The sequence below is a fragment of the Ursus americanus genome, chromosome 13 (genome assembly GCF_024610735.1).
Source record: "Ursus americanus isolate L20-20 chromosome 13, mUrsAme1.1.p, whole genome shotgun sequence".
Classification (NCBI taxonomy): domain Eukaryota; kingdom Metazoa; phylum Chordata; class Mammalia; order Carnivora; family Ursidae; genus Ursus; species Ursus americanus.
Window position 1 is genome coordinate 35,653,204 of NC_142139.1, and position 21,620 is coordinate 35,674,823.

The 21,620-nt window shown below is 38.2% G+C and overlaps 1 pseudogene; it reads left to right on the forward strand.

The window, feature by feature from the left end:
* Nucleotides 1–792: 792 nt before the first annotated feature.
* Nucleotides 793–21,297, forward strand: LOC123793054 (V-type proton ATPase subunit D pseudogene; annotated as a pseudogene).
* Nucleotides 21,298–21,620: the final 323 nt, after the last annotated feature.

Genomic DNA, 21,620 nt, shown 5'->3' on the forward strand with positions numbered 1-21,620 from the left:
TATTGAGAATAGATATTCTTTTGGTTTCTAGAAAGCAGGATATTAGAACTAGAAGAGGAAATTTTTTCCTTACCTTATTTTTACAAGGATGATATGTTTTTATTTTTAGAATGAACATATTTTTGAGAAATTAAGTAGGTTGCAAACTGGGCAAAATTTCTCTTTTACCCTTTTTGTGGAACTATATGATTGTATTTTCTGCACTAACACTTCAAGGATGTTTCACATTTATTATTTGCAAAATGCATCAGTTTAATGCTTTGGGAAAATGTTGTATTTGGGAGTGAAACAGCCACCCCATGCTTTAATGATTGTGGATGTGAACAGTGATCATTTTGCAAGATGAGAAGCTCATACCGGTAATAAAGCTAAGAGAATGATAGCATGTCAATAAGCCTCAGCTATCTATTTAAAAGTCTTATTTGCTTTTAATATATAATAATGTGGCCACCGTATAATAATCCGGGCCCCACATTTCCCAGCAGCTGGGGAACTGGCTTTGGCCTTGCGTTGCCCTGCAGGACTTGGCTAGGAGCCAGGCCACAAGAAAAGGCAGTGTGGAAGTCAGGTGAGGAGAATTAGTTAAGCTTTTAATTAACTCACCCTTTCCTGTCGTAGGGATGTGTAGAGACTCACATCTTCAGTTATACCTCAAATGCCCAAACTAAGGCATGTTGACGGAAGCAATAAAACTGTTTCCTGAGCTTCAAGTATGAGAGTATAGAGGTATAGTAAGGCTATCTAGCAAGAGCTACTCAGCAGACCCAGGAGTCTGCAAGAATGTGCACGGAGATGGAGAGACATGCGACACCTCAAGGAGCTGGGATTTCTACTCCAGCCATTGCTGCCACCCTTCTCAGGGTGGAAGGCATCCGCATTAGGAAAGTAATAAGACCTTTCAACACATTCCGCAGATACATCTGTACGTAGTTAACCTGGATACAACTGGACACCGTTAATTTATTTATGCCTGTGGACTTGCGCGCTTGGGGGGTCATTAGTCTGGACACGTTCTTTTTTTTTTTTTAAGATGTTATTTATTTATTGGACAGAGAGAGACACAACGAGAGAGGGAACACCAGCAGGGGCAGTGGGAGAGGGAGAAGCAGGCTTCCCGCTGAGAAGGGAGCCTGGTGTGGGGCTCGATCCCAGGACCCCGGGATCATGACCTGAGCCGAAAGCAGACGCTTAATGACTGAGCCATCCAGGCGCGCCCCTGGACACGTTCTAAACCTTTTGTTTGTGTTTTATTTTTAAAAAGATTTAATTTATTTATTTGACAGAAAGAGAGAATGAGAGAGCACAAGCAGGGGGAGCAGTAGAGGGAGAGGGAGAAGCAGGTTACCCACTGAGCAGGGAGTCCAATGCTGGGCTCCAGGCAGGGCTCAGCACAAGGCTCCATCCCAGGACCCCATGATCGTGACCCGAGCCAAAGGCAGACACTTACCCGACACTTGGCCGCCCAGGCACCACCGTTCTAAACCTTTTAAATCTCCTAATTCTTATGGATCACAGTTTTGGGTCATCATATACCATGAGGCCACTGTCTCTGAAGTCAACTTCTAAATTTTTAATGATGAGAACGTTTACTGTTATCACGTAAGAAGAAGTTCTGAGAGAGAACACCCTAAAGCCGGTTAATCTCATGTGAAAGCAAACCATTATCCACTGCAGGAAAGGGAGGAAGTGACCTATTGCCTCGTGCAGTATCAAGCGTGATCTACAGAGCAGAACTGGTCATTTGAGTCTCAGGCTCTGATAAGTGCAGACCAGCCAGTGGTGTTGGTAACCAAGGTGGAGGAGTCAAGGACATGGGTGGCGGCCAAGGCAGCTGCTTGTGACTTCTGCAGGGGCTTTGGGGACAGAGCTGAGGAGCACCAGTGTGTGCACTCAAGAGACTCTGATCATTTACTGTCTGGGGGCTTTAGTAGACATTGCGTAGGATATAAAAATGACAAGAGTTGACTTACCAGGTGTTATTTTTCAAATACAAATGATAAGAGGTTAAACTGCACCTTAGTAATTTGGGTTTAAACTGTCTGTTCCCACATTATCTAAAGGTAAGCAGCTTCCTCTTTCTTTCCTTCACTTCTTCCATCTTTAGTGTCCCTCCCCGTACATTCTGTTCCTCTAATTCCATCCCTCAAAACTCTTTCTTTTTTCCTTAGCATAGATTTTACCTAAAACCGTTTCTATATTACAGTGGTTATTTAAATTTTTATCATATAGCTAAATTTTAATAGCTAAAAATTTTCCGTGAAAATGTTAAATGGGTGATTTTTTTTGCTTTTAATACTAGCATTTTGATTTTATAATTGAACTTAAAGACTTAGTATATGTAATAAGCACGCCAGTAAACTGCAGAGTTTTAAATTCATCCTGTGAGAGGGACCCAAGGGAAAGAGAGTTAGCAAGCAATGACAGAAAATCTTGGAGTTATTGTGCCCTATGTTTTGAAGCACAGCAGCCAAGGCTTTGTAAAGAGACTTGCATAGAATACTAAAATGTTATAGTCACGATAAGTTTGAGGAGCAATTGAGTCCAAACTTCCTGATTCTAGGAGCAAAGAGATGAAGCGACTTATCTGAGGTCACATAGCAGCCGGCAATATGACTGGTGCTCGGCCGCAGGTAGAAGGAGCTTATAGTTTGTGCCCTTTCTCCAGATGATGACCTTGCAAGAGATCAGGGTAACATAAAAGCAGAGAACTTACTACAAGTATTAGCCACTATATTTGCACCTCAGTCGGACTTAGTTTCAAAGCAGTTCTTCATTTTGCTGACAGGGAGGCTGCACTCTGACAGACCATGGCAAGGAGCTAGCCTATTGTCTTTCAGCGTGACTAGGATGGGACAGCTGTTGCCAGGACCTCTGTCTCTGAGGCTGTCACTTCCCTGTTGCCCTGTCCGGCCCTATTGACCTCTTGGCTGGGAGATAATTCTTAATGACCTTCCTCATCATCCTGACTAGAACCTTGAAGAGTGATGTGAATCACAGTGCAAATGGGTTATGTTGAGGTTGGGCAAGAAGAGGGATGCGTGTGGCTTGGGAGTGGGGTAGGTGAAGTCGGTATACACGGCCCAGGGTCAAAGGATAGGAAGGTCTGAACTACGGGGTAAGGTTGGGGAGACAGCCACTAGGCCTCGCCTTAGTCGTGGAAACAGTTGCTTCTGTTTCAGTCTACACAATTTAAATTCATCCTTAAAGAAGCAGCTGACGTGCTCTGCATGCTGTGTAATGATGTTTTGTCTCTGATTCGTATCAATTTTAGAAAATTAGGGAAATTAGGGATTGACTAGTGTGTACCTCATTCTGTATGTTCCTTTCCAGTTTGTTCACTTACCTGGAGTAGGTAAAGGACATTGGATCTCTGTAGTATGCTGTAATATTTAATAAATGACTGATTTTGAGAAACATTTTGTAAATTTGGGAAGATGAGAAGTTCAAAGAACACCCATCTTATATTTAAATGCTTGAGTTTTATCATTTATTAAACCTTGAAGTTAGCAATTTTTCATTATGTTTGTAATAGGAAAAATGGTAATAATGAAACACTTAAAATATGATGTAATAATATATATAAAGGATAAAGGACCACTCATTGCCTCACTACCCAAAGTCTATTAACGCTTTGGATCTGTTTGTTTCTTCTTCTATCTTTTCTATCTACTCATTTTTTAGAATTGTATATATAGATTTGTATTTTGCTTTTTCACTTAGCTCAAGAATCCAGGCAGCAGACAGGCTCCAGGCCGCAGACAGGCTCCAGGCAGCAGGCAGGCTCCAGGCAGCAGGCAGGCTCCAGGCAGCAGGCAGTGTTCTTTATTACAGCAACATCACACTTTACTGTGAAGTTACGATTTACCTATTTGTTTTCCTTTTATTGGGCCCATAGAAGACTGAGTGTAATATTCGGTATGTAAATGATGTTCTAGTATACTTCTTGATACATATGACCTCTGGGTTTGGATTCTTTTCTTAGCATGGATAAGAGTCATGACTTTACAGAGTCTTGATCTATGTTGTCAAATTACTTTCCAAAAATTTAGCCGTTTACACTTGGAATATCTGAAGTTCTGTATGTCAAGTGTCCCTTGATTCCTCTTGCAGTAAGAGTACCTGCCTTGTTTTGATTTGCCTCACCCAGTGATGTGACTGTGGGAACAGGGGGTGCTACCAAGCAGCAGCATATCTTCCCAGCTCTTAACAATGGATCTAATCAGGACACGTGACTCAAATTGGGCCGATTAGACTTCTTTCCTTGAGTTTTTATATACTAAAGGTATATAAAATTCTGCTAGCAGGATTCCTGACATAGGACAGAAATTCTGTGATTGGAGAGAAGGACAATACAAAGGGAAGTTGGGATGAGACCCTGTGGGTTGGGTAGAGGTATGATGGGAGATTAAAGGAGGGTGAGAGGAAGAGGAGTGAGGACAGGGGAGGAGGGCAAGGGGAAAGAAGTAGGAGAACAGAGGAGAGAGGAGGCAGTTGAGTTCTCTAATTCATTTATTCCTGGCATCAAAGGCATCCATGTCCTTTCCAGTTACATGAGCCAATAAATCCTTTTATGTGGTTAAGTCAGTTTGAAGAGGATTTCTGTGGCTTATTTTTAAAGAGTTGTAATATACATTCCCACTTTCCCCCTATAGTTTCAGTTTGTTTTTTATTTATTTATCTTTAAAAAATATTTTTCATTGTTAAGTAATCTCTACAGGTGACAAACTCACAACCCCGAGATCAAGAGTTGCACGCTCTAATGACTGAGCCAGTCAGGCGCCCCTCACTAGTTTCAATTTAAATTAAAAATCTATAGTATAAGTTTCCTACTCTACCTTCCACTGATACCAAGTGTTAATCATAATTAGCATCACTATTAATTACAATGCACATCCACGCTTAAACTAAAAATCCTAAGATGGCTAGCATTTGAACCAAGATTATTGACAACAGGAGTAAATACATTTTAAATTGATAAATGAAGTGTTGAATGAGTATTAAAAGTTCATGGGACATTTATTCTTCACCTTAAATTTAATATGATAGGTTGTAACTTTTTCTTTTCTCTCCATCCCTCTTTAATTCTTAGAAAAATTCCAAGAAAAGATTAATGTTTTGCTGTTATTGAAATCTGGATTTGTTCATGAAAAAGAAAATCTTGTATTTATTTCCTTCAAGAGCATCCAATATATTTCTTCATTTTTTCTAATGCTTGGGTTGTATCTAGGACCATAATTGAGGGTACATTTTGTACATTCCAAGGTATCTTTTTTTTTTTTTAAGATTTTATTTATTTATTCGACAGAGATAGAGACAGCCAGCGAGAGAGGGAACACAAGCAGGGGGAGTGGGAGAGGAAGAAGCAGGCTCATAGCGGAGGAGCCTGATGTGGGGCTCGATCCCATAACACTGGGATCACGCCCTGAGCCGAAGGCAGACGCTTAACCGCTGTGCCACCCAGGCGCCCCCATTCCAAGGTATCTTGAGAGGCTCCCAAAGTGGGCTGATTCATATGTGCCATTAATTTGAGCAATTCCTGAAAGTTTTCCACCACAAAGTAGATATGAGAAAGTCTCTAGAGTACAAGAGGGGGAGGGACTTGGTTAAAATAGTTGGATTCTCAAAGACTTTATTTTTTTTTAAGATTTTATTTATTTATTTGACACAGAGAGAGAAGGCTAGCGAGAGAGAGGGAACATGAGCAGGGGGAGTGAGAGAGGAAGAAGCAGGCTCCCAGTGGAGGAGCCCAATGTGGGGCTCAATCCCAGGACTCCGGGATCATGCCCTGAGCCGAAGGCAGACGCTTGACGACTGAGCCATCCCAGGCGCCCTGGATTCTCAAAGACTTTAAAGTGTTAATTTGCTAATCTCCAAAGGGAACTGCAAAAGGCCGAACATTTTTATTTTTATTTTTTAAAGATTTTATCTATTTATTTGCCAGAGAGAGAGAGAGAGAGAGAGCACAAGCAGAGGGAGCAGCAGGCACAGGGAGAAGCAGACTCCCCACTGAGCAGGGAGCCTGGTGCAGGGGTTGATCCCAGGACCCTGGGATCATGACCTGAGCCAAAGGCAGATGCCCAACCAACTGAGCCACCCAGGCGCCCGGAGGCTGAACATTTTTAAACCGTGAGACACTTTTTTCATTTAACATTTTATTGGCTATGTGTTTGGTTTTGGGAATATAGCAATAAACAAGATAAGTAGTTTCTTTGTTTTCACAGAATTTGTATTACTTGGAAGTCATTTGCTCTGCTGGAATATGAGTACAAATGAGCACCCATATAGCATATACCTATATATTTAAAAGCTATTTACATTAAGCTAACACATGCTCTTACCTGGACTGATACATTGGCAAAATGACCTGGAAAACCAAGCTTTCATTTAGAAATTTTTGGATTCTTTGGTGTTTTGTGATAGTGAAGGGAGAGCGTGTTCCTGGCTCTCTGCTCCTGGGCCTCTTCCAAACCAAGAAGTTTTGCTTGCATGTTTGTGAACACCACAATGCTTTCATCCAAAGTCTACACCCAGGCAGTGAGGAAACCCAGAGCACCGAGGGTGGTGGGGAGCATGTAGGGTAGGGGTCCCCATACCTGGTTCTAAGGGTAGTACCACTTACTACATCACCTGTGCAGATCCTTGTCCTGAGGGATGCACTTGGGGAAACTGACTGAGTTCACCATTTTGAAAACAGTGACAACCTTGAGAAGATGGTACCATAGGGTTTTGATTTAAATACAGTTAGTGTTGTCTTTGTGACAAGAGGCAGATTAGAACTTGGAACAGTCACTGTAAAGGATTGGAATGATATTAAATGAATCTGCCTCTTTTCCAGAAGCCAGATTTCAACTATAACATATTTCATCTTAAAGCTGGCAGTAATTGATAGACTTCTGAACACCAAGGACCTACCAGATCACAAGCATTTGGTTCTGTAAGAGGTTGAGGGCTACCATTTAGTCCTTACTCAGTGTTTGAAAATAAGCCCAGGGTGGCTGGGTGGCTCATTCGGTTCAGGGTCTGACTCTTGATTTTGGCTTAGGTTGTAATCTCAGGGTTGTGAGATTGAGCTCTGCGTGGGGCTCCGTGCTGGGTGTGGAGCATGTTTAAGATTCTGTCTCCCTCCCCCTCTCCCTCTCCTTCTGCCCTTTCCCACGCCACCCCCCACCTTTGCCAGTCTATTTCTCCCTCTCAAAAAAAGAAAAGAAAAGAAAAAGCACATATTGTTAGTAAGGTGAAATAATCGCAAGTAGCAGGGAAATAAGAAAATGCACAAAGTTGGCAGAAAGACTATAAAAGCACAGCCATCAGAGGCTATCTGGTATACAGAAATGAACCACCTTACACCCCTCAATCCTTGCTCTGTGGGACTTTACGGTAACTCCATGAGTTTCCATAGATTTAGAGCGAAATTATTTTTGTTTTACTCTTATTAAAAAAAGATAATGTGATACACAAGTTTTTTACATGTTTAAAATGAAAAAAAATGTTTTGAGATAATGGTTCCTTATTATAAGTAATATTTACCTTTGCAGCATATTTAATAAGGAAATTGACCTATTTATAGTTGCTGAAAACTTCCAGATTAATGGCATTCACTAGCATGAGAATTACCACTTTTAGACTTAAAATGCTGCACAGCGTGGCTTATTTTTCATTTTTAAAAAAGGTTTATTTATTTATTTTAGGGACTGAGCCTGGGGTGGGGAAGGGCAGAGAGGGAGCGTGAGAGAGAGAGATTAGTAGACTCCCTGCTGAGCATGGAGCCCAACGCAGGGCTCGAGGCTCTATCTCACAACCCCTAGACCATGACCTGAATCAAAGTCAAGAGTTGGGTGCAAGAGTTGGTCGCTTATCTGACTGAGCCACCCAGGTGCCCTGACTTATTTTTCTCTTAAAGGAGGTTGTCCTTCTTCAGCATTCTCCTCCCCATGCTGCATGGAGCCCTAGAAAGTCTTTTGAAGAAAGGGTACAGGAGGGTATACTGAAGGGCATGCTAGGAAGAGCTCAGCTCATCCCCTGATAAGGATTCCTTTGAATACTGGATGGGAGAACCATTCCTGCCCACCGATGAACCATCTCTTTGGGGCTAGAACAGTGTTTGCTGAAGAATACTGACGGAGAGCGCCTGGGTGGTTCAGTCGTTTGGGTGTCTGTCTTCAGCTTGGGTCATGATTCCAGAGTCTGGGATCGAGTCCTGCATCAGGCTCCCCACTCAGCAGGGAGTCTGCTACTCTGCCCCTCTCCTGGGTGGTGCTCTCTCTCTCTCAAATAGATAAATAAAATCTTTAAGAAAAAAAAAAGAATATTAACAGACTGGATCATTGCTGATTGCACCTGACTAAAATTTCCCTTTGTTTTGCTTAGAATATGTTGCAGACGTTTTCTGGAAGCATTTTGTGATCTGACGAGGACAAAATGTTTATTTGCCAGTAGATTTGTGGATGAGAGGGAAGAACAATGAACATGCAGGCGTTATGTATGTGCCATGAATTTAAGTTGTTGACAGACATCAGCAATGACAAAACTGTGCCACAGATTTCTTTATTTTCTGCAGCTGAGGTTCAGAGACGTGAATTATACTTGATGGCACAATATCTCCTCGCAGAAATTGTAAGGAGAATGCCATGCCCTAACAGTGCTTATTTACACAGAACACCCTAGTTCACTGTTTCCCCTCTGGCTTTTCTTAAACAAGCAATTTATTCTCAACAGTTTTAAATTTAAAATCAATATTTCTAATAAAATAGTTTTACACTTTTCATCTTTATGTATGCACATATATTGGAAGAGAATCCAAATGAGTCTAAGCAGTAAGGACGAGGCTATCAATAAAAACATTCTAGGGAAGTCTATGAAAATGAAGTATTCCTGTTTATCTATCAACACAAAAATATATACGGATGGATATATTGTGTATCTTTTATCCCTTAATTGGATATGAAGTAGTAAAATTGGTTTCAGGGAAATTAAGTGAATTAATTTTGTGATACAAAATTTTAAAAATCTACTAAGGTCTACATTTTGAAATCTAGCTTTCATTCGTGTCTCTATTTTCCCTGTTACCCCAACCCACTTTTATTAGATATTTGTGTACCCTTCTACTGCATCCCCCACCAGAGTGGGACATTTGTGACAGCTGATGAGCCTACATCGACACATCACAATTAGCCAAATTCAATAGTTTACATTAGGATTCACCCTTGGCATTGTACCTTCTCTGAGTCGGGACAAATATATAATGACACGCTTCCACCTTACAGTATTGTATAGAGTATTTTCACTGCCGTAAAAATTCTCTGTGCTCTGCCTAGTCATCCTGCCCCCTGCCCCCAAGCCCCGATCTATTTACTATCTTTATAGTTTTGCCTCTTCTGGAATGCCATATAGTTGGAATTATACAGTGTGTAGCCTTTCCAGATTGGCTTCTTCCACATGGTAATATGCATTTAAGGTTCCTCCATGTCTTTTCATGGCTTGATAATTCATTTTAGTGCTGAATAATACTCCATTGTCTGGAGCACAAAATTAATGGAGAATAATTTAAGTAGTATCTCAATGTAAGCACTTTGATCAATTTAAAGAGTGCTTACAAATTTCTGGGTCCCAAAGTAAATCCTCTGCCCTCTGTTCTACTAAAGTGTGCCATCAATGAAGAATACTCAGTACTTACTTTAAAAAAGCAAACTGCCTAAATTATTTTCAAACTACAAAATGAATTTTTTAATTTGACATCCTACTTGTTTCCAAGTTTTGCCGATTATACATAAAGCTGCTATAAACACCTATGTGCAGATTTTTGTGAGGACATTAGTTTCTAAAACTTTTGGGTAAATACCAAGGATCATGATTGCCAGATTGTGTGGTAAGAGTATGTTTCATTTTTTAGAAACTGCCAAAATGTCTTCCAAAATGGCCGTGCATTCCCACCATCAGTGTATGAGAGTTCCTATAGCTCCATGTACTTGGCAGCATTTGGTGTTGTCAGTGCTTTGGATTCTAATAGGTATGCAGTGGTGTCTTGTTTGAATTTGCAGTTCCCTGATGGTGCACAATGTAAAGCATCTTTTTGTATTTGGCCATCTGTGTATCTTTTTTGGTGAGGTGTCTGTTCAGGTCTTTGGCCCATTATTTAATTGGGTTGTTTGTTTTCTTATTGAATTTTAAGAATTCTCTGTATTATTTTGCCCAACAGTCCTATACCAGAAGTGTCTTTTGCAAATATTTTCTCCCAGTCTGTGGCTTCTTATTCTCTTGACATACTCTTTTGTAGATCAGAAGTTTTTCATTGTAATGAAGTCCCACTTATCAACTCTTTCTTTCATGGATCATGCCTTGGTGTTGTATCTAAAAAGTTATCACCATATCCAAGGTCATGTATGCTTTCTTCTATGTTATGTTCTAGGAGTTCTATAGTTTTGCACTTTATATTTAGGTCTGTCATCCACTCTGAGTTATTTTTTATGACGGGTTTGAGGTCTGAGTCCAGATTAATCTTTTTGCGTGTGGGTATTCGGTTGTTACAGCACTACTTGTTGAAGGACTATTTTTGCTCCATTTTATTGTCTTTGCTCCTTTGTCAGAGATCATTTGACTATGTTATGTGAGTCTCCATCTTTTTCCAAGCGAATATCTGTGCAGGGTTGGATTTTCTTCAAATACTTCCAAACAATATATTGCTAACAGATTGAATTCAGAAGCAATTATGAGAATCCAGCTGTGTTCTATTAAGCCTATTATTAAGTTCTATTAAAGATATTTGGAAAATATAAAACACTTCTCACTAAATTTTTTATTTTGGAAAACACAGTTATTTTCATAAAAACATGCCATTTGTATTAACATGCAATGAAATTTTTATGTTACTTTAAAATAAATACATATTTAAAAATTTTGCTTCAATTTTAAATATGGTAAGTATCAATATATATAACCCAATAACTTCTTTAGAGTCTGAAGCCCCCTGAAACCAAAATGTTTGAGAGCCATATTCTTGGTATTCTGTTAGTATTGGCCAATTTGAAAGAGTGAGGTCGGAAGGGTCAAAGCCAATTATTCATTAGATTTGTTTTTGTTATGTGCACGATCTATTCTGAGTCAATCCAGTTTCCATTGCCACAAGTGGGAGTTTGTTTGCTTTAGCTAAGTCCATCCACTGAGCTAAACTATTGTGAACATTGTTCAGTCCTCTCCTTTCTATTTTTACCATTTTGTTTCTAGCTAGATGATTCCTGTTCATATCAATGCCTTTTATGCCTTAAATAACCTTGTTTTTATTCACTTACTTGTAAATCACATTGAAATCTACTTTGTCCAAGTCCATTCCTTTTTTTTTTTAAGATTTTATTTATTTATTGGAGAGAGAGCAAGAGTGAGAGAGAGAGAGAAAGCACAGAAGGAGAGGAAGAAGCAGACTCCCTGCTGAGCAGAGAACCTGGTGCTGGGCTCCACCCCAGAACCCCGAGATCATAACCTGAGCTGAAGGCAGATGCTGAACTGAGCCACCTAGGTGCCCCTGTTTTGTTTTGTTTTTTAAAGACTTTATTTTAAGTAATCTTTACACCCAATGTGGGGCTCAAACCCACAGTCCTGAGATCAAGAGTTGCATGTTCCATTGACTGAGCCAGCCAGGTGCACCTCCCCCCACCTTTTAAAAGTGAAATTGACATTTCGGGTTTTTGCTTGTTTTTTTGTTTTTTCTTTAAAGATTTTTTATTTTTTAAGTACAGGCCAAGTCCATTCTGAGGCAGTGCTATGACCATGTGGGGGGTGTATGTTGGGAATGGGGTATGGCTGTGTGTGGTTGCCTAGGGCCTTCTGTGGAGTCTTATAAGTGGCAGTGGGGTATAGATGAGAATAAATCATGGTTATCAACGAGAACAAGACAAACAATAGCATGATCCATTGAGCATCTTCATGTCCAATCTCTGTGGATTTTTGTATCTAGGCAAACTTAAAGTTTGAAGATAAAGAATTTGTGTATATATTTATGTAAATTTGGGATAAGTTGCTGTCTAGGGAATAGATGTTTTTCATACTTCCTTTTAGAGATGCACGCATGTTTTGGTGTTAGCCTAAGTATTTGGCCAAAATTTTTGTCTTCGGTTCAGAGGCCAAATGCCTACTTCAACTGTCATCCTATATGATTGCAGAACCAGCAATGTGGTCCTATAGGTTACTATCACATTGAATTTGCATAGCAATGCCAAAAACAGGAACAAAGCATAAAATTCAGATTTATTGCTACTATCTGAATATTTTCTTTCAAATGTAGTTATACATTCTACATGTGGTTTGAAATGAAAAATATGTCTGTAGATTTAAGATGCTGACAGTCTATCAACCCATTGAAATATAAATGTAAATGTTATTGCAAGAGTAAAATAGGGCAATATTTAATGATGATTGTGCAAATTGCTAACTTTATATACAAAAATAAGCAGATTTTAAATAATAAATTTATAAGGAAGTAGATTTAAAGTAAATATTAATATTAAGGGAGCTAGATAACATTAGGAAGGCATTATATCCTCTAAGAGTCAGTAAATATTTGTAAAATTTAAATAACATAAGAAGGAATAATGGAGGGGTGCCTGGGTGGCTCAGTGGTTAAATGTCTGTCTCAGCAGGGAGCCTGCTTCTCCCTCTCCTCTCTCTGCCCCTCCCCCCTCATTGCTCTCTGTCTCTCTAAAATAGATAAAAATCTTTAAAAAATATTTAAAAAAAGAAAGAATAATAGAAATCATATTATGAGGATTAGAATTAGTCTTTGGAGTTGTATCATTATTCAAATATTAATTTAAAAAATTTTCAAATTATTATTATATATATTTTAAAAAACACATTTATTTATTTATTTATTTATTTATTTATTTATTTATTTATTTACAGGAGGGGAGGGAGGGGCAGTGGGAGAGAGAGAATTCCAAGCAGGATCCATGCCCTGCGCAGAGCCTGATGTGGGGTTCCATCTCACAACCCTGAGATAATGATCTGAGCAGCAGAAATCAAGAGTCGGATGCTTGACTAACCCACCCAGGCACCTCTCAAATTATTTTTATTTTATAGTTTGTGTGGTTTTGTTGTTGTTGTTGTTTGTTTGCTTGCTTTGTGACTTAATTCCATGAGGCCGTGAGTCTTTCAGGAACAAGTTCACTTTGGAGGTTCTTCACAGCTTGAGGAATGGATAAAAAGCAATGTTGTTTGCTTTGTTAAAATTTCACAAAGTGGGAAAACAACCTAAATCACGTACAACACCTGTGATAAATCATCTTTGATCTAGGCATAACAAAGAATATACAGAACAAAGGAAGACCATGGTAAGGGAAAATGAGAAACTCCTAAATACCATGTTCCTCTACCAACCTCAGGTGCAAGCATGCCTCTATTTCTTATCACACATGAGTTGTATGGTGAGTACAGGAGAATCTATCAGTTGACAATACTGATAAAATGTTCTTTTACTGTGTCAAATTTTTAAGAATTTATTACTGGTTTTAATGATAAAATTATAGTAAAAATAACTTTTGGGTATAATTCCAAGATTCTGACATCCGAATAGTTCATTTATGATGGTGAACTCAGGTTTGGGTCTTAGTTTTAGCTGACTATTGATTTTGACATTTAGTTTTCATTACTCATAATTTGGCACACCTCCACATCTAAGGCTCTAAGCATTACTCCTACAGCACATAGTACATAAAACATAAAGGAAGAGCTCACAATGCTGCTAATAAGGTTGCCATTTTCCTCTGTGTTTTTCTTTGTTGCTGTTTGTTTTATTTTTTCCTTCTCTGTGACATGTTTATTGAACCTTTGCCCATTTTTGGGGGTGTTATCTTTTTCCTTATAGTTTTATAAGAGTTCTTCATAAATTTAGTTTATTCTTGTTTTACTCATTTTATAAAATTTTCTCCACTCTGCTTTTGGTGTCTTTTGATAGACAGAAATTTAAAATTTTATGTATCAAATTTATCAGTATCTTTTTTTTTTAAGTTCTTTCCTAGCATGAGGTCATAAAAATATTTTGCAGTATTTTTTCTAAAAATTGTGAAGTTTTGCCCATCACATTTAAATCTCCAATCTATTTAGAATTAATTTTTATGTGTATATTTTATGTTAGTTTGAATAACCAGTTCTTCCAGTACTATTCATTAAATATAGTTTTAGTGATTTTCAGTGCTATCTCTAGCATAAGTCAAGGTTCCATTTGTGTGAGATTCTGTTTGGAGCTTCTCTGTTCTGTTCCATAGGTCAATTTATCCTTCACAAATGCCACATTTAAAAATTACAGTACGTTTAAATAAATCTTGATTTTTATGAACAAAAAGTGTTTTCCTCTCTTTTCTCCTCCTCCTTCTTCAACAGTGTCTGGCGTATTTGTAAGTTTTGCTTTTCCTTACAAATTTTAAAACTAGGTTTCAATTTGTTTGAAGATTCTGCTGTTTTTGTTTTTTGAAGTATACTTTACATACAATAAAACACGGATCCAAATGTACAATTGAGTGAGTTTTGAAAAGTGCATAACCTTATGTAACACATAGCCAATCAAGATATAGAATATTTCTGTGCCTCAGAAAGTTTCCTTGTGGCCCCTCTCTGTTAATTCCTACCTGCCTGAAGCAACCACTGTTCTGGTTTCTATCATCAGAAGTTAGTTCTGTGTGCTCTTGAATTTTAAATTTGTAAATCCATTTGGTGTGTACTCTTTTGTGCCTGGCTTTTTTGCTCAATATAATGTTTTTGAAACTTGTTCATGCTTTGTGTATATCTGTAGTTAGTTATTTTTTATTGCTGGGTAATATTTCACAGTGTGGGTATTCCACAATTTGTTAACCCATTGTACTGTTGATGGTCATTTGGGCTGTTTTCAATTTTTGGATATTATGGATAAAGCTGCTATAAATACTCACATACAAGTCACTTAGATTTCTCTCGGTAAGTACCTAAAAGTGGAATTGAAGGGTAATATGATAAGGATATGTTTAAATAGATAAGAAACTGCTAAATTATTTTTCAAAGTGGCTGTACCATTTTACATTGCCATTAGCAATGCATGAGAGTTCCGGTTGCTCCACATCTCTGCTCAAGGCTTAAGGGTGTCAAGTTTTTAAATATTAGCCATTTTAGTGACTATCAAGAAATATTTCTTTTTTTAAATTTTCGTTATTCTGATGACTAGTAATGTTGAGCAGCTTTCCATATGCTTATTGTCCATTCATAAATGTTCTTTTCTGAAGTGTTTGTTCAAGCCTTTTGCCTGTCTGATAAACTGGAATGTGTATCTTGTTATTCCTGAATTATATGAATTCTTTCTATATTCTGCATGTAAGACCTGTGTCATACAATTGCATTGTGGATAATTTTTCCCAAACTGTGGTTTGAATTTATTTTCAGAGTAGTGTTTATTAGCAATTGAGGGTGGGCTCATTTTTTTTTTTAAGATTTTATTTATTTGAGAGAGAGAGAGCACAAGCAGGGAGAGCATCAGGCAGAGAGAGAAGAACGCTCTCCACTGAGCAAGGAGCCCCATGTGGGACTCAATCCCAGGACCCTGGGATCGTGACCTTAGCCAAAGGTAGACACTTAACCAACTGAGCCATCCAGGCATCCCTAGCACTTTATTTTTAAAATTTTATTATTATTATTTTTAGAGATAGAGAGAGCATATGCCTACATGAACAGGGGGCTGAGAGGGGCAAAGGGAGAGGAAGAGATTCCCAAGCAGACTCCACATTGAGCATGGAGCCTGACTCAGGGCTCAATCCCACGACCCTGAGATCATGACCTGAGCTGAAATCAAGAGCTGGATGCTTAACCAGTTGAGCCACCCAGATGCCCCTTTCCTTCAGCAGTTTAAAAATGTCACTTGTCTTCGGGCTTCCATTATTTCTGATGCAAAGTCTTCCTTTATTTGTGTTGTATATTATGGATCTTTTTTCCTCTGAGTATTTTAAGATTTACTGTTTAACTTTGGTTGTCAGCAGTTTGACTTTGATGTACCCAGTTTTTTCCCCTTTTGAATTTATTTTGTTTGGAGTTTACTGAGCTTGTTGGATCTCTAAGCTAATGTTTTCCAACACATTTGGAAAATTTTAGCCATTATTTAAAAATATATATATATTTTTGCCTTGTCTCTCCTTTCTACATAGGACTCTAGTGACACTACACAAGTTAGACCATTTTATATCATCCTACAGGTAACTGAATACCCATTAATTTTTTTCAATCATTTTTTTCTCTGTTCTGTTGGATAATTCCTTTTGATTTGCCTTCAAATTCACTATAACTTTCTTCTGCAGTCTCCAATATATTGCTAAGTCTATCCAGTAGTTTATAAATATGTAGCAGCATAATTTTCAGTTCTAGGACTTCCCTTCAGCTTTTTAAAAATAGTTTCTATTTCTCTGCTGAGATTGCTCATACGTTTACTTATTATGATCATCTTTCCTTTAAGCCCATGAACAAATCTGTAATATCTGCTTTTTAAAGTCCTTATGTGCTGATACTAACACCTGGATCATCTCAGGTCTGTGTCTATTGCTTGCTGTTTTCTTGGTTACGGGTCATGGTTTCTTAATTTTTCATGTCTAATAATTTACTATTTTATGCTGGACGATGGTTTGATACATTTTAGAGAGACTGGATTTTTTCTTCTTTTGAAAGCTCTTGAGTGATATGCTGTAAAACACAATAAATTACTGGCAGATCCCTTTGGTCATGATAATTCTGCTGTGACAAATATGGTACTTATTTGTGAAAATCACAAAAATTTCTCATATATACATTTATACACACATACCTATTTTCATGAAGTTGAAACATCTCCCATCACTTGAAATATTTTACTAATCATTAAATTATTTCCTTTGATTATTATTAATTTCTTTGTAAGTATATTGTATTTCCTTAATCACATTGTGAGCCTCAGGGATAGATCTTTATTTTGTATTTCTTTGTAGTCATGCCATTTGACACACAGCTGGCGTTCAATAAAAGTTATTGTTCTTAAGGACAAGAAGAATGTCTTGCTGTGATCCTTTGGGCTTTGCTCCACATTTCTTCCATAGCTAGTCTTACTCGACTTTTATAGGTAGCAAACATTGAGTTTATTCATTCATTCATTAACTCATATATTCATTCATGTATTCACTCAACCAATATTTATTAAGAACCTACCATATGCCAGTTCCTGTCCTGGTGCTATGATTACAACCATGATAAGATGAACAATGTTCACACCTTCATAGAACTTGTGAATTAGTGGACGTTGAGAGTTTAGCTAAGCTACTCTATGGTATTGCTGCCTTGGCATCCATTTTGTTTGGCCAACCAGCCTGGACACCTCCTCATGTAAGCACAGGCCCTCAATAACAGAGTCATAGGTAATTGTAAGCTCCGGCTATAGCTTCCCTAGTAGCCCTTAAAATAAACAGTCTTCCCCAGCAGTGCGGGCCTTGCCCTTGCATTCCCCTTATATAAAACAGTCATGGGCTTACAAAGCCCCTTTGGTTTGAATTGACCAATCCAGCCTTAGTCTGGGAATCCCAAAGTATTCCACCCATGGACCCTAATAAAGGTACACACCCCAAGCCCTACCTCTTTCTGACTGCACTCTGCCTCAACTTCCCCCCAGGTGGCCCCTCAAGGCATGCCATGTAATTCCTCTAGGACCTGTCACTAATACACTTCTCTATTTTAATTTCTCTTGTGGTGTTCTATTGCTCACCATCTGGCACCTTGTGCTCTACCTAACAAATGTTAACAAAGTCATAACAGTGGGGGAAACAATAAGGAAATAAACAAGTAACTGTATAAGATAAAATTAGCACTTTCAAAAAATGTATTTATTTATTTATTTGAGACAGAGAGAGAGAGAGAGAGAGCACAAGCAGGGAGAAGGGTCAGAGGGAGAAGCAGACTCTCTGCAGGGGGCCGGACTCATGTGGGGCTCGATTCCAGGACCCTGAGACCATGACCTGAGCTAAAGGCAGACACTTCACTGACTAAGCCACCGAAGCGCCCCAATAAAATTAGTATTCTGTGAAGGAAAAATAAAGCAGGGGAAAGGGATAAAGAATACAAGAAGTAGTTATTGTGATAATGATGCATGTGTGTTTTTAAAAATAGGATTTTGAGAAAAGGCCTATCTGAATAGGTGATATTTGAGCACAGACTTCAAGCAAAGCAGTTAAGTGAGTGTCTATACACAGAATAAGAGGCTGATTATTAGATGTGACTTCAGATGCATTGGGAAGGCTGCATTCTCCATTAAGCTTCTGAAGTCCAGCTGTCTGAACTTTGCACCTTTATCTTAAGACTCTATTGCTTTAAAACGCAAATCCCTCTGGGAGAGTATCTATTTAAACTTTTACCTGTCAAATATTTCTGTGTGAATGAATTTCAGAATTTTGCTGACGAAGTGAAAATAATAGTTCAAGAACATAAGGAGTCAGTGTAGTATAATTGTTAAGAGCATGAATTGCCTGGGTTTCAAATCCTGGCTCTGCTACTTACTGGCTGTGTGTGTGGCCTTCATCAGGTTACTTAATCTCCTAATGCCTCAGTTACTTCAGTTGTAAAATGGGGATAATAATAATATCTGTCCTAGTATGGTTGCTATGATGATGGTATGCTGTAGCATTTTCAATTTTCCTGGTTCCTCCTCCTGGGAGAATTACCCATCTCTGTTCCATTGTCAGACATGGCCAAGTCACTTTTTTTTCCGGCCTTTGAAATATGAGCTTAAGTGATGTATATAAGCTATAAGCAAAAACTTTAAGATCCATCATGTATTTCCACCATTCTCTCCTCTCTGCCGTGAGAATGATGTCTCATAGGGGTTTCTTCAGCCTGCATCCTGGAGTAAAGAGGGCATGAAGCAGAGCCATGGTCAAAGTCAACATATAATGAGATATACATGTTGTTATGAGCCACTGAGATCTGGGGTCATTATGTAGTGCTGCATCTTTTAACTCTCATCTTATGGATATAAATGAATGATTATTTCTAACATGCTTGTAACAGTGTCTGGCACATAGTATACATTAAATAAATAAATATAACCTTGAAAGAATATAGCTGTTGAAGAGAAACCATAATAAAATCACAAGGCTGGGGCTCCAAAACCAAACTTCTTGACTACTTCTTGATTCTGCCATAATTTTGTGTTAAAGATATAAAACATCGGGTAATGTGTCCTTTCTTTGCACTCTGAACCAGATATTAGAAATAAGATGTTGGAGTTGGATATTAGAAATAAGATGTTGGAATTGACTAATTTGTTAATGTTCTGCATTATGATTGTTTCCAAAGTGTTTCTATGGAGTCTTCACTCCACACTCCTATGTATACTTCTTAAGAGTAGAGATTATATGGCTTATTAAAAAATTTATACACAATGCCTATTACAGTGTTCTCACAAAACAATCTCCTTAATGTTTTTCAACCAACTGAATAACCATAAGAAAAATTAACTTGTTAATCTAGATGGTTCGAAAAAAAGAGGAGAGTTTTCTATTCATCCTGTACGTGTTGTAAGACTGACCATGATTTTCCTAATCCCATTCTATTTGCTTTGTTAGCCAAGTTATTGTACTAAATTCTGAAGCTTATATTTCTCCTTATATTTTTGGTTGGAAATGTAATTATTCCAAGCTTTTTTACTTAAATTGCTTCTGGTGGATTAACTGGGTAAAGAAGAATGAAGACTATTCTTTTTTCTCATTTATGTCTACTAAAAAGGTCACAGGTTTAAGAATATATTAGCAGTCAATCATAGCAATAATACTTTTTTAAAAGAGGAGGTTAATCTAAATTGAATAAACTGTGATTAAAAATGATGTCAAGATTTGAGCAATTTCCTACTTGAATCATTGAACAATATTAAAAATGTCTATGCTGTTAAAAATACTCTGCAGAAAGTCTGGAAATGGAAGAGCAATTGGAGTATACATTCATAATAAAAATTTAGTGTATGGAAGGAACTTTATTGCAAATTTGTAATAATTTATATTGTATATTATCCTTTATAAAAGGATATGCTTTGTAACAATATAAATACAAAAGGGTATCCTTTATAAAAGTATGAAAAGTTATCTCTTAAAAGTTATCTCTAAATAGTTATTTAATTACAACCAAAGGTACTTAGTCATCGAAGCTAACAGGGAAGAATTTAAATCACTAGGCAATGAAATATCAAGAAAAAAATTTTAAAAAGTAGTGCATGCATTTGAAAAAACTCTTTTTGCTTGGGGACTGGAATGCATGAATCTTTATTTTAAATCTTACTACTTAAAAGTTATTCTTTATTATATAGATAACTTTGGAAAATGTAATATATACCTGTGTTCCCACCACTTACCTTTATCAAATCTTTATATTATCCTGTGTTTACTTCAGTCACTTCATTTTTCAAGAAATACGTTACAGACATAATTGCTATCTCCGTTTCCCTCTCTGATTCCGTTTTCCTCCTTCCCTCCCTGAGGAAGCGCCTCCTGACGCCACCAGCTGACTCGGGTAGAGAGAGACTGGGGCTGGGGCTGTTGCAGCCAAACTATCAATGTCCAACCATCCAGTCGGGCAAAGACCAAACTGAAATCTTTCCCTCTCGAGTGGTGCACACTGTCACGAATGTTTCAGACAGCTTTAAACCTCCTGAAGAAAAAAATCTGATGCCTTAACTCTTCCATTTCAACAGATCTAAAGAAAGTAATAGGGACTAAAAGGTTGATGGGTGAAGTGATGAGAGAAGCTGCCCTATCGTTTGCCGAGGCCACATTCACAGCCAGGGGTTCTGCACTACAGTTACCCACAATGTACAGAAAGCCCAAGTGAAGTTTCCAGAGAGGAAAGATAATGTAGCCAGTGTGACTCTGCCAGTAATTTGAACATTACCCGAAGGAACGAACCAACAGGTGTGAACCGACTGCTGTAGACAGAAGAATTAAGCCAGAGCAGTGGAAGTACGGGTGGGAGTAGCTTTACCGCAGCCTTTGCTGTTAAGATGACCGACAGGTGTGAAATTGCCACAGAACGTGCCATCATTCCCCAGATTGAAAGTACCCTTTCTCCTATCATCACAGAGTGGATGAGAGAGAGTGAGAAGAGTTCTACAGGTTAAGGAAAATTCAGGAGAAGAAAAAGACTCTCAAGGAAAAACTGGAGAAGGACTTGGAGCAACGGAGGGAGGGCAGCTGGGGAGGTGATAGAGCCTGCTGCTCTTTGGCCGAAGAGAAGAACGAGGATCTTCTGTTTGAACAGTCTTTCCTGCTCTGGCTCTTTCAGGAGCCCTAACACAGCACCATTTCAGTTCACAGTATGTAGGTCCTGTATGTGTGGCTATTTACTTTTTGGTCTAAGAATTCCACGGGTTGCAAAATTTCCCTGGATGTTCGGTTATGGGAAGACCTTTGCAGAATCACAATTCAGTCACCATTTATTGCCTGAGATTAGTAGGCCGGGCCCCAGGACTTGTAGGGTTTATTCATGTATTTTTAATATTTTTGTACAAAATTATGTTTTTGGAGATTTGTCCATGTTGATACTCACAGTCCTAGTTCATTCATTAACTGTTGTATATGGTTTCCATTGTATGAATGCCACAGTATATCTGTTCT